General features: G+C 39.7%; 1 pseudogene; it reads left to right on the plus strand.

The window, feature by feature from the left end:
- The first annotated feature begins 1,099 nt into the window (after positions 1-1,099).
- The window catches only part of LOC123276821 (small ribosomal subunit protein eS6 pseudogene), a 176,169-nt pseudogene continuing 165,228 nt past the window's right edge, over positions 1,100-12,040 (plus strand).

The following is a 12,040-nucleotide window of genomic DNA, read 5'->3' on the forward strand; positions in this document are numbered from 1 at the left end:
AGATAGGCTGATGCCAACAGAAGCAAGTCAGACAGCGGAGAGGAGAGGAGACAGTGTGACTGCAGCTGACCATGGGCAGGAGCAGAGAAGTGACCATTAGGGCTTCCGGTAAATGCTAGCTGGTTCCTAGTCACTGAAGTTAGGGACTGATTCCTGTCTGGTGGGCAAAACCATTAAGGGTATATTATTACCCTTCATCTGATCTTGACAAGAGAATTTTTGGTGATTAATAAAAAAAAGACAAAACTGATTAAGCTGCATCTGGGTTAACTTTCCTAAATAGCAAATTGGCAGACAGCCCAGAAACAATGTAAATTCTGCTTCATTAAAATTACAATCACAGATGATTTTTTTTCTACCTAGTTGGCTACTGAGAGGGAAAATTTCGATGGTTATATGGGTCATGTGAAAAGGCAATATAGTAAACTTGCACAGAAATTTCCATAGACGGGGCTGGAGGTGACCAGGAAGATGGGTGGCTGGAAGAAACAGTCACAGCAAGGGCTGGCCCTCTCCAGAGCGCCCATGTACTCACAAAACGCTGTTCCATGAAGAGGTCAAGAAAAGAGGCTTGCCAAGAACACTTCCTTTTGGAAAGGTAAATAAGGGAGTTTATTTGTATATTAAGTAATCAAAGAAACATTTTACAGTATAGCTTTCATTGACTAGAAAGTGGTACATGACAGTTTATTGTTATAAACACTTTTTTCTCTAACTATGAACTCAGAACTTAGGGAACATTTTGTAAAAGAAAAAAATAACAATGAAATATTATCTCTATCAACTTTGAAAAAAAGGCAAAAGAACAATATCATGGTGTGTTTGTTTGGCGTCAAATGTGTTTTGATTAACCTTCTTTAGAAAAGGTGTAAAGGTAAAAAACCAAAAAAAGTCCAAATTGACTATAAGTGTTTCAAGTCTGTATGTCCAGCAGTAGTTTGGGGCCACGTGAGAAAGCAAAGTTGGGAAGGAGGCTCATAAGAGAAAGGTAAGATGCGTTCCTTTTTTATATGCAAGTAAAGATGCCCAGTACACACTTAGACATATAAGATTGGCTCTGTCTGTCTCACAGCCTCTCAGGAAAAGCAGCTGCTTCAGGATGAAGATGCAGATCTTCCCAGTCACTAACTGCCAGAGACTCACTGAAATGGGTGATGAACAAAAACTTCCCACCTTTGTCAGGAAGCTCATGGCCACAGAAGTTGCTGCTGATGCTCTGAGCGAAGGATGGAAGGGTTATGTGGTGAGAATGACAAACAAGGTTTCCCTATGACCCAGTGTGTCTGGACCCTTGGCCATGTTCATCTGCTACTGAGCAGGGGCCTTTCCTGTGATAGACCGAGGAGAATTGGAGGAGGAAGGTGCAAGTCTGTTCTATCCGGCGTTGCATTGTGGGTGTGAATTTGAGAGTTCTTCACTTGGTTATTGTAAAACCAGAGAGAAGGATATTCCTGGAATGACTGATGCTGTTATGCCCCATCGCCTAGGCCTGAAAGAGCTCGCAGAATCTGCACAGTTTTCAATCTCTCTAGAGAGACGATGTCCACCAATATGCTGTGAGGCAGTCCCTGTTCAAAGACGGTAAGAAACCCGGAATCTGAGAGCTCAAGATTCAGTGTCCTGTTATTAACACTAGTATATTGCTCTGAAGAAACAGCTTAGTAAGGAAAATAAGGAAGAAGCTGCAGAATATGTTAAACTTTTGGCCAAGAGAATGGGAGACCAAAGAGAAATGCCAGGAACATTTCCAAGAGACAGACGCTGTCCTCTCTGAGAGCTGCTTTCTTTGGTCCGAGCCCAGTCGAAAATAAGATTTTCAAATGTTCAACATCGCTAATTGTTAGGGAAATGCAAATCAAAACTACAATGAGGGGCTGGCCCCGTGTCCAAGTGGTTGGGTTTGCGTGCTCTGCTGCAGGCGGCCCAGTGTTTCGTTGGTTCGAGTCCTGGGCACGGACGTGGCACTGCTCATCAGGCCATGCTGGGGTGGCATCCCAAGCGCCACAGCTAGAAGGATCCACAACGAAGAATATACAACTATGTACCGGGGGGCTTTGGGGAGAAAAAGGAAAAAAATAAAAATCTAAAAAAACACACAAAAAACAAAAAAACTACAATGAGATATCACCTCACACCCATCAGAATCACTATAATTAACAGGACAAGAAATAACAAATGTTGGAGCGGGTGTGGAGAAAAGGGAACCCTCATACACTGCTAGTGGGAATGCAAACTGGAGCAGCCACTATGGAAAACAGTAAGGAGATTTCTCAAAAAGCTAAAAATAGAAATACCATGTGATCTGGCTATTCTGCTGCTGGGTATTTATCCAAAGAATATGAAATCAATCATTCAAAAAGATTTATGCACCTCGATGTTCATAGCAGCATTATTCACAATAGCCAAGACATGGAAGCAACTCAAGTACCCATCAATGGATGAATGGATAAAGATGTGGTATATATATGCAGTGTGATACCACTCAGCCATAAAAAAAGGACAAAATCGTGCCATTTGCAACAACATGGATGGACCTTCAGAGTTATGTTAAGCAAGATAAGTCAGACAGAGAAAGACAAATACTGTATGATTTCACTCGTATGCGGAAGATAAGCAAACACATAGAGAAGGAGAACAGATTAGTGGTTACCAGAGGAAAAGGGGGTGGGGGAGAGTGAAAGGGGTAAAGAGGCACACATGTGTGGTGACAGATAAAAACTAGACTATTGGTGGTGAACACAATGCAATCTGTACATGATCGGAAAAGCTGTAGTATTACCCTGACCTGAATGAAGGGTGTGGCTTGGACATTTCAGTACTAATCAGTAAAGGCAAACAACCAGTATCCGCAGGCTCTCCAGAATACCTTCAAACTTGTTTATAATATTGGATCCCTGGTGCAACCTTGGGGAGGAAGAGCTTCAAGAAAGACACATGAGGGCTGACCCAGCGGCGCAGTGGTTAAGTTCGCACATTCTGCTTCTTGGTGGCCCGGGGTTCCCCGTTTGGATCCTGGGTGCGGACGTGGCACCACTTGGCAAAAGCTATGCTGTGGTAGGCGTCCCACATATAAAATAGAGGAGGATGGGCATGGATGTTAGCTCAGGGCCAGTCTTCCTCAGCAAAAAGAGGAAGATTGGCAGTAGTTAGCTCAGGGCTAATCTTCCTCAAAAAAAAAAAAAAAAAAGACAGATGAGTTGCCCACCAGCCCAATGGGAAGGGGAACAGTTGGAAGTTGAATTGATTTAAAGAAATAAAGAATTGCTATATTTCTTGCCAAATATATAATTTACAAATTTAAGTTCCAGGCAAATTTTATTTTACTTTATCTTTTTAACATCTTGTATCATATTCTGGGGGAACAAATAGGATTTTAAAAATTCTGTGATTTGCTAATGTTTCATAGTGGTTGTGAACATTCAGAATTAAACCAAACAAGTTTCAAATTACTTTGTGCTAAGTGGCTGAGGTATGATTTTTAATCTTTTTATTTTTCTTTTTGCTTGAGGAAGATCAGCCCTGAGCTAACATCTGTGCCAGTCTTCCTCTATTTTGCATGTGGGCTGCCACCGCCACAGCATGGCTTGATGAGCCCTGTGTAGGTCCGTGCCTGGGACTGGAACAAGTGATCCTTGGCTCGCTGAAGCAGAGCGCACGAACTTAACCACTACGCCACTGGCCCAATACGATTTTTAATCTTTTTAAGCCATGGTTTCTACAAGTATAAAACAGGGATTGTTACTAATCATTAAGATTAATGAGACAATGTTTATAAAGCGCTTAGCACAGTGGTCTCAACTATTGGTACCTTAAGGATAATATTCACGTTACAGGAATATGCGAAAATAGAGGGAAAAGGAAAAGATGGCCCACAAGCCGATCACTCTAGCACAAGTGCTATTATTTTAGATACTTTCCCTTCGAGGTAGATTTTTAGCTTTGAGGATTGTTTTCTTGTGTTGTGCCAGCTTCACGAGCACACAGAGTATGCACCTCAGCACCTAACATAGTCAATGACAAAAAATTATTGAATTAATGAATCAGTCAAGAAGTTGGAGTTAATTTGTGTTCTCCACATTTTTGTCTGGTAGTAAAATGCAAGAAGCTCTCCAATAGGCAGGAATGTTCTTTTAAAAACAATTTTGATACAGTTTTTCAACAAACAATGAAGATTTTCATTTTCAAGTTGCCTATGTTATTTCAAAATATTTCAAAAGTATGATTAGGCAGCTTAAATATGTGAAGAATATTCGTCAACTCGTTTTTTAAGTACCCCATCTTGAAGCATTTCATTATTGCTCCTAATACATGTAAATAAAGGTAAGTTTTTTCAAGTGGCATTGTGGTATACTAAGAATCTAATTGCCTCATATATTTGAAAAGTCAGTTCTTCTTTGTTTTGACTCTTTAAAAATAAGATGGCAACATGCATGTGGAATTGTTAGCTTACTTAAGATTCTTGAAACCTTTGTTTTTACTCCAAGGATTTCCTCATATTCTCTCAGATCCCAATGAAGTTCTTGCTTCAGCAAAAGGCCAATCATTGCTTGCCATTATGCTCATTTTGTCCTTCCCCAGTAGCCTTCATTTCCTTCCTGTCATTAGTAAGAGAATGACTCAAAAGCAGCTCGGGCAGCGGATCCTCCAGCCCAGCACTCATTTACAATTTCTGTAATGTGGACAAGAGAAAACGGACTAATTTAAAAACACACACACTGCATCTGGGGGAATTAGGACAATGTCCAGAAGACATGCTGGGCCTCAGAGGAGAATACGGGCTGGCCTGCGACCCATCTCTTGCCACTTCTTCCCCCGTCCTCCCACCCACACCCTGATGGAATCGTTCAGCAGGGACTAGTCGGGCCTCTTCCTTCTTCCTCTGGCTTAATAGCTTTGCACCCCAGCGAGATTCACTTTCCCCCATGTGCTTAAAGTAAGTCTCAGTAATATCATAGACAAAACAGACATACGCAGTCACCCTTGATCCATGAATTAGTCCCTTTCTTCCCTGATTTGTTAATGTATTTGGCCATCTTGCCTGTAATTAGCAAGCTTAACGACAGAGCCTTGGGGGAAAGAAAATACAAATTAAATCTTGGTTTTGGAATTCATCATTGAATCCTGATGGAACAGAAATCCAAAATTTTATGTATTTAGAGAAAACACTATTAGAATTTCATTTTTCAGAATATATCCAAGTGATGTCTGAAATAAGTGTATATAAACTGGCTCATTTCAGAAATACTGGAAAAACAAAAAGTATATAAAGAAAAAAAATTAAATCAGTAAGTAGACGCTTTTTTTGTGTGTATGTGAGTAAGATTTGCCCTGAGCTAACATTGGTTGCCAATCCTCCTCTTGTTTTTTCACATGAGGAAGATTCGCCCTGAGCTAACATCTTTGCCAATCTTCCTATACTTTGTATGTGGGACGCCTACCCTCCACAACATGACTGATGAGTGGAGTATGTTCACACCCGGGATCCGAACCTGCGAACCCCAGGCCACCAAGCAGAGCATGTGGAACTTTATCTTTTGACTCCCTTTTTTTTTTTTTTAAGATTTTATTTTATTTTTTCTTTTGTCTCTCCAAAGCCCCCCAGTACATAGTTGTATATTCTTCGTTGTGGGTCCTTCTAGTTGTGGCATATGGGACGCTGCCTCAGCGTGGTTTGATGAGCAGTGCCATGTCCACGCCCAGGATTCGAACCAACAAAACACTGGGCCACCTGCAGCGGAGCGCGCGAACTTAACCACTCGGCCACGGGGCCAGCCCCTCTTTTGACTCCTTTTTCATTTGAGATAAAGAATATGGCAAACTTCTACTTCTTTCTACCCTCCCCCTCATTGCCCTTCATCATCTTTATTAACATAATCTGAATGTTTAGTTTCACCTACTTGATACTAAAATATAGTATCATTTGGTGCTTTCTTTTAAAAATCATTTTGACATTCATGTTGTGCATTATAATTATAATAATTTTTTGGACCACTGTTTAACTGAAATGAAATGTTTAACTGAAAACAATGCTCATCATTAGTGCTGTTACCCTATGACTACTTTATCCTTCAGTTCTTAATTCTGATTCCTTTCTCAGTTTTCATGTATTTCCTTTTCAAGTATTTTTTTTTCAGTAAGATGATTTGAATTCACAGACTTTCTTTCACGTATCTCTAGTAGGCTTCTTAATCACATGCATGGTAGTATGGTACCCACAGTCAGTGGTTGTATAGCACACAGGTATTTCCCTATAAAGAAAAGCCCTTGGAAGGTACCAGTGATACATAATTATGTGCATTACAGGAAAAGGCAAAGGTAAGTACTCTTATACTCGATTAACTTGGCAGATATTTAAAAGCCTATTTTGTCTTGGAATTCCTAGGCTTTTCAGAGATACTTAATAGCTGAATGAATAAATAAGTGCATAACAAATGTATGCCAAATAAATTAGAAAAGAGAAAGATTAGAAGAAAGAGAATCAGTTAGGTGACAGTCCCTAAATGATTAGGCAGAAAATGGAAGTGTGGAACTTGCTCCATTTCTAATAAGTCTTTCTAGAATCTTTGATTTAAGACATAATTCATTCTATCAGAAACTTATGAGAAATCCAGAATATACTGAAAACTGATGAGAGGAAATAGATTCCCCAGCCTCACATGACCGTTGACGACACATATGGAGAAACTGTTTGTGTAGATTTTCTAAGTAATGTGAGTTGATATGACTCCTAGTCAGGAACATTTTATTATTTTAGACAACCGCACCAAGGATAAAACTTCCTTATAATTAGATTTTTCTGCTGCACTGGATCTCCTGGGAAATAAATATTGACTGTGCCATCTTTCTAATTAAAACGTGCAGGAAGCCTTATCTAGTAATCCCAGTGACGCTGCAGAATCTGACAGTTCAGTCAGATATTTTAGGCCCCAGAGTGGATTCCAGATGACCCAATTATTCTGTCAGTATATCTGTACTAAACAAATTAATTAATTGCCATTTTCTCCTTTGCAAATAGAATCGTGGACAAAAGACATAGAAAAATTAAGCTTTTAAATATAGATGAAGAAACAGAATGGCTGGGAAGTTGAGTAAATCACTTGAGTAAATTTCTGGGAAGACATAAGCATAATTATGATGACGTCTTGAATTTATAAATCATTTTTTATGAAGAATCCAAAGATAATTAATAGTGCAGGCAACATTAGACTGAAATAAAATCACCTCACGTGAGATGCTGTAATAGTAAATTTTGGTTAAAATTGGAAGTTCTAATCTTTTGGACAACAATGCTAAAGTTTTGCTTTCATGCAACCCAAATAATTACTCTGTCTTAAAACATTTTATCACTTTATCCATCCCCTTAGAACTCAAGTGAAAGATGAATTATGCTCTTTCATAAGAAGAAGGAGGAGGCAAAGATAAAAAGAGGTGAAGAATATGTCAAAGTCTATCTAAAAAGAGGGCCTGAGGAGGTAATATTTTCTTAGCATGGTGCCAATGCTGCAGTGAAGCTGGTATTTTGGAGCCAACCAAGAAAACAGCCAGCAAATGTAGTCTGAATACCTTCTTTCTTTCCTAGAGGTGTAAAAGGATGCCATGTGGGCGCCTCCAGCTTTGGAGGAACTCCAGAGAAATATCTCACCAAGGTTTCATGGCAGATAGGGGGCCAAAAGCATCCTAGATAATATTCTTGTGATGTGTGAAGAAGGTGTTAAAGAGCCACAGAAAAGTCATTTTCAGGTTTCTCTGAGCCAGATTTAAAATTAAAAAAAAAAAAAAAACCCACAAAAGATAAAAAGTCAAACCTGACGAGAGATCCCAGAGGAGTTTAGTATTTTGGTATATCCAACCTGTACCCACATCATTACATTTCCGAACGGAGATGAGGCTGTGTTATGCTGGCCTCTCATGACCTGTGGATGTAACACGTCAGAAATAGAATTGAGCGGGAGGCTGGAAATGCATCTGAGAAAAAAAGGGAAGGGGCTCAACTTGGGGAGCAAAGCTGTTTGGCATAGATGGGGCTTCTGACACCCACGATGGTGTCCTGGAACTTGCAGCATTTTAAATATGTGTACGATAAAGATTCTTAGAAAATTCCCCACTGAGAAAACGGAGGGTACACACCAAAAGTTTATTGGCACTGACCACCAATACACTCTTCTACTGCAGCCCCTAGACAGCTGTTTAAAATGAGGGAGGAAGAAAAATGAGGGGAGAAAAAGGAGCAAATCCTTTGGAAAGCACGAACGCCTCCAAACAGTTCCAATCTTAGAGTGTTATGATGTTAAAATATGAGGCACATTATCAGGAGATGAAAGTTCAAAGAGGCCTCAGCTTTGTGTTGGATAAACAGGAACATATGCCCAGCCTCGGAAATATTTCAAATGTGTTGTGAAACTTCACTCCGTTAGGAGAGAAATGTTAGAGTTCAACTGTGAAAAATTCAACTGCATATTTGAAAAAAGCAGGTGCCGGGAGAGACCACAAACTTTCTAAGCGTGTCAGCACCATACACCACAATAACAAACAGACGTGAAAACGTTAAGGATTAGAAAGGTTTTCTGAGCAATACTTCAAATGAGCCCAAGTAGCATTGACATGTCATTGTGAATATGCATTCCTCTGAGGGAAAAATAAAAGTCAAAAGGAGGAAATTGAGACTCTGGAAATATTTCATAGTTGGCCTTTGTGGGAAATTTATAAAATCAAGGGAAATTCGGGCAGAAGTCACTACATACCAGAAGTGAGAGTTCTCTTTTGAGGAAGGTTAATTGAAAGGAAGGAAAAAAGAACTTAACCCACAAAATCTAAGCCTAAAGTTAGCTCACCAGAGAAGTCCTATTCCAAAGGAATTTTAATTGTTGATTTATGAGTTGTGATGGCAGAAAGAGTACGTATAGATGATCAAAAGTCTTTTCTGAAAGTTGTTACTAAAGAGATTTGTAACGTGGTTACTCCATTCCTCTTCTAAGTGGTTTCTATTTCTATTTCTTTTGTATCCACTCCACTGAGTACAGTATTCCATGATAGTGAGGGAGGCAATAAATGTTGATTAATTAGCTGAGCAACAAACTCTTACCAGTCCTGAAATCAAAGGGAGAGTCAGGCAGTTCCAGGAACCCTGTGGGAGGTCAGATGTTGGGGAGCAAGACTGGCTGGTTCACACGCAAGGACAGTGCCCAATTCTTCAAGTTGCAGTGCTCTCTCCCTTTATCCCAGCCACACAAGGTCACCCTCTACTGGGGCCACTCCACACACCCCAGATGCCTTGCCCTGCCCCACCTCCAACCCCAACATCCTAAACTCTGGGCTTTTACTTTTTTTTTTTTTTTTAAATGTTGGCACCTGAGCTAACAACTGTTGCCAATCTTTTTTTTTTTTTCTTTTGCTCCCGAAATCTCCCCAGTACCTAGTTGCATGTTTTAGTTGTGGGTCCTTCTAGTTGTGGCATGTGGGATGCCGCCTCATCATGGCCTGATGAACGGTGCCATGTCCGCGCCCAGGATCCGAACCGGAGAAACCCTGGGCCACCAAAGTGGAGTGCACGAAATTAACCACTCAACCACGGGGCCAGCCCCTGGGCTTTCATTTTGAAATCTTACAATTTATGGTTTGTCTTGAACAGTATCCACAGGGAAGTTGATGAGGATTATCACAACTTGAGCACTGCTGATTAAAATTGCTCGTCTTCCCCTGCCTCTTTCCTTAAAGCCATGCAGTGCTTTCTGCTAATCTGGAAAATTGATCCATGTTACTATGCCACTGGGTCAAGGGGTTAACCGCGCGAACGAACACTTGCCTTTGGTGGTGAAAGAATTTAGAGAGAAGAGAAGGTATTCTGATAAAGCAGCGGGGTTGAGGAAGCATTCTAGAGCTAGTCACTCTCCTTCGGAAATCCACACTGTTCATTCAACAGCACCATCTCCCCATTTCAGCGACCTCCTGGAAACTCTGGCTTCCCATTTAATATTTTGGAGGGAACATTTTTAAAATACAGTAAAAATGCAAACACAAACACATGCACCATCATCATTCATATACTGTTCGCTTTCCAGAACCAACAAATGTCACTTTGTTTCAGATTTTTTAAAAATAGAGCATTTCAGATAAATTTGAAACAGTATTTGTTACGCTTCCCCACTCCATCCCCCTCCCTCCTCCACCCGCCAGAGGCTATCATTATTTGATTTGTCTACTTCTAGGTCTTGTATACACTTCTAGGTCAGTTTATATATTCATCTATGTATAAATAATAAATGATATTGCTTCGAATGTTCTTTTAATTATTCATAAATACATTCATGCTGTACATATTCTTAAACTCGCTTTTTATCACTCAACATTGTGTTTTAAGTGTCCATATAAATACATATATAACTAGTTTGTTCACTTGAACTGTATGTAGCATTTCATTATATAACTGACTACACCATAATTTATTTCCCCATTCCCCTATTAGATACTTCCGGTTTTTCACTATTATACACAATACTGTATGAACATCCTTATACATATCTCTTGACACATGCAAGAACTCTCTATGGGTGCAATTGCTTCTCCACTTGGAACTCTCCAAGTGGAATTGCTGGGTTGTAGGATATGAGTACTTTCATCTTTACTACATGGTACCAATTGGTTCTCTAAAGGGATTATACGAATTTACATTCACACCAGCAATGTTTGATACTTCCTCTTTCTCTGAGTGCTAGCCAACACCTTATATTGCCAGGTTGTTTGCCAATCTGATGGGTATAAAGTAAAATCTCCCTACTTCAATTTAAATGTCCTTAATGATTATCTAGCTAGAACATCTTTCCATATTTATTAGCCATTTGAGTTTCCTACTTTGTAAGTTGTCTTTTCATATATTTTACCCAATTTTCTTTTGAGATGTTTGTCTTTTTGTCATATTTATTTGTAGGAGTTCTTTATATATTCTGAATATTACTTTTGTCTCATATATTTTTGTAAATATATTCTATCTATATGGTGTCTGTCTTATAACTTTGTCGTGAGTTTGTAACCATAACCCTGCTCAGAATAAGCCTAATGTGTTGTCTTCAGCTTGCAGGAAACTGCAAAGAAAGGAAAGAGAAGACAGCTGAACAAAACCAGTAAAAACCAGTTGAAGGCAACATGAAAGTCTGACTGGACCTGACATAGACCCTGCAACACATCATATGCTCTTTGTAATACATCGCATATTATGGAACCTACCCACCGATGCCATGACAGTTTACAACTGCCATGGCAATGGCAGGATACAACCATATAAGGAAAGAAAAGAGGTGGCATCCTTGTTCCCCTGAAAAGCCTGCCTAGTTCCCCTAATACCTGTGAATATTCCTCCCCTTCATTACTTTGACCTCTTATAACAGCTCAATCGCCTCAAGAGCTGAGAAGTTGATTGGTGAACTTTGCTCCCACTTCTCCATTCTTTGTCCATTGAATAAAGCTTGTGCTATTGCATACTCAGCTTCAGTCTTGTTTCGAAGTTGCAACACCAAACAGAGGCAGAACCCCAAGAGGAAGGTCAAGAGCCCCTTCCTCAGGTCTCAGGTCTCTCCCTGGTTGGGGAGAGAGTTCAACTGGTAAGAAGTTGTCAGACATTTTTAATACTGATATATCAGTTTTTTCTTAATGAATTCTGGTTTTTGTGTTTTGTCCAAAACATACTATGCTGCAATTATATATATAAACATACATATGTAAATATACAAAAATATGTTAATTTATATACACACACAAATATCACTCACATATTCATCACTTTCTCTAAAAGTCTGCAGAAGTTAAAGTCATCAAACCCACTGAATGATTTCACTCAAAGGCCGTGCTGTTTACCTGGGTTGACTCTTTGCTTAGCAACTGTTTTTCATCTCAAGTTGAGTCCCAATGATATTAGAAGGCGGTATAGGATTTGGCATCAGAGGCCTAATAACAAGTCACAACTCTGCCACTTACTGAGTATATGACCCTAACCTCTCCGTGCCTCAGTAACTGTCACACAGATTCCTCTATCTCTCTTGATCTTCTC

Source organism: Equus asinus, chromosome 2, assembly GCF_041296235.1.
Source record: "Equus asinus isolate D_3611 breed Donkey chromosome 2, EquAss-T2T_v2, whole genome shotgun sequence".
Lineage (NCBI taxonomy): Eukaryota > Metazoa > Chordata > Mammalia > Perissodactyla > Equidae > Equus > Equus asinus.